This window comes from Schistocerca cancellata, unplaced genomic scaffold (genome assembly GCF_023864275.1).
Source record: "Schistocerca cancellata isolate TAMUIC-IGC-003103 unplaced genomic scaffold, iqSchCanc2.1 HiC_scaffold_679, whole genome shotgun sequence".
NCBI lineage: Eukaryota > Metazoa > Arthropoda > Insecta > Orthoptera > Acrididae > Schistocerca > Schistocerca cancellata.
This window is the reverse complement of record NW_026046690.1, coordinates 35001-40000: the sequence shown is the minus strand read 5'-3', so window position 1 is coordinate 40000 and position 5000 is coordinate 35001. Positions and strand designations below refer to the sequence as shown.

Here is a 5000-nt window from a genome sequence, read left to right as displayed (position 1 = left end):
CTCGTTAAAGGATTTAAAGTGTACTCATTCCGATTACGGGGCCTCGGATGAGTCCCGTATCGTTATTTTTCGTCACTACCTCCCCGTGCCGGGAGTGGGTAATTTGCGCGCCTGCTGCCTTCCTTGGATGTGGTAGCCGTTTCTCAGGCTCCCTCTCCGGAATCGAACCCTGATTCCCCGTTACCCGTTACAACCATGGTAGGCGCAGAACCTACCATCGACAGTTGATAAGGCAGACATTTGAAAGATGCGTCGCCGGTACGAGGACCGTGCGATCAGCCCAAAGTTATTCAGAGTCACCAAGGCAAACGGACCGGACGAGCCGACCGATTGGTTTTGATCTAATAAAAGCGTCCCTTCCATCTCTGGTCGGGACTCTGTTTGCATGTATTAGCTCTAGAATTACCACAGTTATCCAAGTAACGTGGGTACGATCTAAGGAACCATAACTGATTTAATGAGCCATTCGCGGTTTCACCTTAATGCGGCTTGTACTGAGACATGCATGGCTTAATCTTTGAGACAAGCATATGACTACTGGCAGGATCAACCAGGGAGCTGCGTCAACTAGAGCTGAGCAGCCGGCCGCCCGGGAGTGTGTCCCAGGGGCCCGCGCGAACACGCAAGCGTCCGCTCAATTATTCTGCAAACAGGAGGAGGCTGAGCTCCCCTGCACAATACACCTCGAAACCCTCTCAGGTCCCGGCGGCGCGCAGCGCCGTCCTAAGTACTTGGTCGGGTTCGAGAGAGGCGCAATCGCCCGGAGTTAGGCGAGTAGACGCTTTAGGTGCGACCACCCGTGCTCCCAACTGAGCTTGCCGCTGCCGACAGAGGCCCGGGAGCGTGCTGTCGTGGCATTGCCGGCGGGAGACAACACGCGCCACCTACGGTGACCGGCAGCTCCAACGCCAGCGCCACAGAAGGGCAAAGGCCCCACGTGGGTGCCGAAGCGAACTCTCCCAGCACAGCGCACGTGCCAACACGTCTGCACAACTGCGATACAAACCACCAGCGAGAACCGCTGGGGCGACCGAGCAGCAGACGGCGTCGCGGCGCCGAGTGCCGGGCGGCGGCGCATCCTCAACGCACACAGTCCTCAGTCGGACCAGCACACTGCAGATGTCCACCGCGCTTCGCACCGGGCCCGCGAGGACCCACTTTGGCCGCCCGGCGCCGCGCGCAGGGTGCCCCGGCGCGCAGCTGCGCCGCCTGCCGCGTCCGTCGGCCGGCGCGCCTGCCACTGGGCGCCCCCACCAGCCGGCTGTAGCGCGTGCGCCCACGCACCGCGCGGCCAGCACGCCGGGCGGCCCCCCCTCACCGGCCGGGGACGGTCCCGCCCAGCCACCGCCGCGTATCGCTTCACACACAGATTTGCCCTTACTGATTTACCTCCAGCAACAACAACCGCACCACAATGGGTTTACCAGTTGTTCATTTGCGTAACGTCACCAGCAAACGTAGACGTCCATCCCAGTTTGCAAATGCAACGATTATTGCATACCTGTCTGTTAGGTGTCACGACACACTACGTCTGCCCACATACACGCAACAAAATGTGCACGACTAGAGAACACGTGGGAGGTGGCCCCCTACGTATGCGATGTCCATTACGAGACCGACTGTCAACCAGCATCTGTACCATGTCGCAGATGTGGAACGCGGTGCACCATGCTATCACACTGTGTGAGAAGAGACGACTACGTTTGAATACACGCGCCACTACATCAACAGACGGCTCATGCTGATCGCCATCCAGGGCGTCCGTTACTCCCACACGTCTCTATGGCGTACCACACTGCAATGTAGCTGTTATGGGGAGACGGCACGTGGCTGAGTGCACAACATTTGGACCGTATGGTTCGCTGTTGTTGGGCGCAGTCGTTGTACAGTCACACATGTGCCACAGCGTATCATTCAGTACATACGGACCTATGTGCAGTACAATGTGAGGGTTAAGCTTACGACATCAGCGGACAGTGGACACAGGCCGTACCACGACGTAGACTGAGCGCTTCGACATGCGAATGCCAGTGAACAGCTGCGAAGGGCATTGAACACGCAAGCACCTGAACGACCAGCGTGCGAAGGCAGGGGGGAGGGGGGGGGCGATGTACATCCCGCAGTCGTCCACATTACAGTGTACAGCGGGAGCATGTAAAAAGTAAGCAACACTTGCGAAGTGTTGAACATGAAACGATACACAAGAGGGTGGGCGGTGCGAGTAGCGAACTATATTCAGAGGGTTGTGGTTAGACAACACTGGATTAATGTAACGTGTCATATGCCAATTACAGAGCAGGTTAAGGCACAACTTGGGTTAGGTTAAGGCACAACTTGGGTTAGGTTAAGGCACAACTTGGGTTAGGTTAAGGCACAACTTGGGTTAGGTTAAGGCACAACTTGGGTTAGGTTAAGGCACAACTTGGGTTAGGTTAAGGCACAACTTGGGTTAGGTTAAGGCACAACTTGGGTTAGGTTAAGGCACAACTTGGGTTAGGTTAAGGCACAACTTGGGTTAGGTTAAGGCACAACTTGGGTTAGGTTAAGGCACAACTTGGGTTAGGTTAAGGCACAACTTGGGTTAGGTTAAGGCACAACGTGGGTTAGGTTAAGGCACAACGTGGGTTAGGTTAAGGCACAACGTGGGTTAGGTTAAGGCACAACGTGGGTTAGGTTAAGGCACAACGTGGGTTAGGTTAAGGCACAACGTGGGTTAGGTTAAGGCACAACGTGGGTTAGGTTAAGGCACAACGTGGGTTAGGTTAAGGCACAACGTGGGTTAGGTTAAGGCACAACGTGGGTTAGGTTAAGGCACAACTTGGGTTAGGTTAAGGCACAACTTGGGTTAGGTTAAGGCACAACTTGGGTTAGGTTAAGGCACAACTTGGGTTAGGTTAAGGCACAACTTGGGTTAGGTTAAGGCACAACTTGGGTTAGGTTAAGGCACAACTTGGGTTAGGTTAAGGCACAACTTGGGTTAGGTTAAGGCACAACTTGGGTTAGGTTAAGGCACAACTTGGGTTAGGTTAAGGCACAACTTGGGTTAGGTTAAGGCACAACTTGGGTTAGGTTAAGGCACAACTTGGGTTAGGTTAAGGCACAACTTGGGTTAGGTTAAGGCACAACTTGGGTTAGGTTAAGGCACAACTTGGGTTAGGTTAAGGCACAACTTGGGTTAGGTTAAGGCACAACTTGGGTTAGGTTAAGGCACAACTTGGGTTAGGTTAAGGCACAACTTGGGTTAGGTTAAGGCACAACTTGGGTTAGGTTAAGGCACAACTTGGGTTAGGTTAAGGCACAACTTGGGTTAGGTTAAGGCACAACTTGGGTTAGGTTAAGGCACAACTTGGGTTAGGTTAAGGCACAACTTGGGTTAGGTTAAGGCACAACTTGGGTTAGGTTAAGGCACAACTTGGGTTAGGTTAAGGCACAACGTGGGTTAGGTTAAGGCACAACGTGGGTTAGGTTAAGGCACAACGTGGGTTAGGTTAAGGCACAACGTGGGTTAGGTTAAGGCACAACGTGGGTTAGGTTAAGGCACAACGTGGGTTAGGTTAAGGCACAACGTGGGTTAGGTTAAGGCACAACGTGGGTTAGGTTAAGGCACAACGTGGGTTAGGTTAAGCACAAATTGCGTTACATTGCGGTACAAATTGCGTTACATTGCGGTACAAATTGCGTTACGAATTTGGTTAGGTTAAGGTGCAAAATGGGTTAGGTTAAGGTGCGAAATGGGTTGGATTACAGTACACAACGTGGTAAGAGCGTGTGTTGGGGGGGGGGGGGCCGAGGTTCGTTGGTAGTGATCATTGTAAGTGAATGTCGGAGGCAGCGTCAGTATGTCACAGCAGTTATGTCTCGTCAGGATGCGCTTATGCGCTTTTCGCTCGTGACTGGAGGCGCGCCGCGTCTGTGGTTGCGGCAAGGGAGCGGCAGACCTGTGTGATTCATTCCTGCCATTGTTTCTGTGCCGTAACAGGAGGCAGTGAGGTGGTGTTGGGTGCACCCCTGTGTAGGACATGTGTGGGTGTTGGTGGCTTATCTGAGCAATTGTGGATGTCGGACGGGTGGGATATTCTATTTTAGAATTGGACCCCCTGGTGTGGTTATCATAGTGTGGATGGTGTACTGTGGCGGAGAGGATGCACCGGACGTTGGTCCATGCTGGTGCTTACATATTGTATCTGTGTCTGTTACAGGCAGAGAGTAATGTGTGATAGAGTGTCTCGCTGAGGTGTGGTTCATATTGTGTGCACAGACTTACAGCATGTATAGGGACAGCGGGAATTTGGCATATTGGATATAACTCTTCGTGAAACGCAAGATATAGGGGTGGATTGCAACGTACGAGTGCGGGAAGAGTCCGCCGTTCATCCGCTGGAGTTGCGATTTCGGCGGTTGGGGTGGGGCACGTGCGGGTGCGGGTGGAGTGATTGTCGGTTGACTACTTCGTGCGACGCAGGCACTGGCGTTCGGGTTCCTGTGGTGGACAGATGATGCAGGCTTTGTGGGTGGCGTCGGAAAATGGGTACTGTGGGACCTAGCGATGTCGTAGTCGGGGTGGCGTCTCATAGATGGCGGTATCGTCGGTGCAGCAGGTCATGTTTCGGGAGACTTGCAGATGGCGGTATTTAGTTTTCGTGTTGCGCGCGACATGGTGGACGTAGTGTCGTCCGATTCGCGTAGATGGGGCTATTGCATGTGGTTTCGTCACATTGTCATAGATGGCGATGCTGTGGTTTGGCAGTATGGTTGGTGTAGTTCCGTTGGATTCCTGTAGATGGAGGTGTCGTTTCTGGGCCAGACGGCAATGTAGTTTGGTCACATTCTCATAGATGGCTGTGTTGTGTCTGTGGGTGGCGGTGTCAGCGTCGTCCCATAGAGGGCGGTATGGTCTGTTTATTGTGGACGTTGATGTCAGGACCAGAGGGCGCGCGCGAACCGTTGCCCATATTTTCCTACCCTCCTATTACTCGTTGTAGATCTATAACACTGCCCAG

General features: G+C 53.5%; 1 non-coding gene across 1 annotated transcript in view; it reads right to left on the bottom strand.

The window, feature by feature from the left end:
* Positions 1-557, bottom strand: part of LOC126139164 (small subunit ribosomal RNA) — a 1909-nt gene extending 1352 nt beyond the window's left edge. Inside the window, exon 1 of the ribosomal RNA XR_007528606.1 lies at positions 1-557. This exon is cut by the window's left edge and continues 1352 nt beyond it. This is a non-coding gene — a ribosomal RNA (small subunit ribosomal RNA).
* Between the last annotated feature and the right edge of the window lie 4443 nt (positions 558-5000).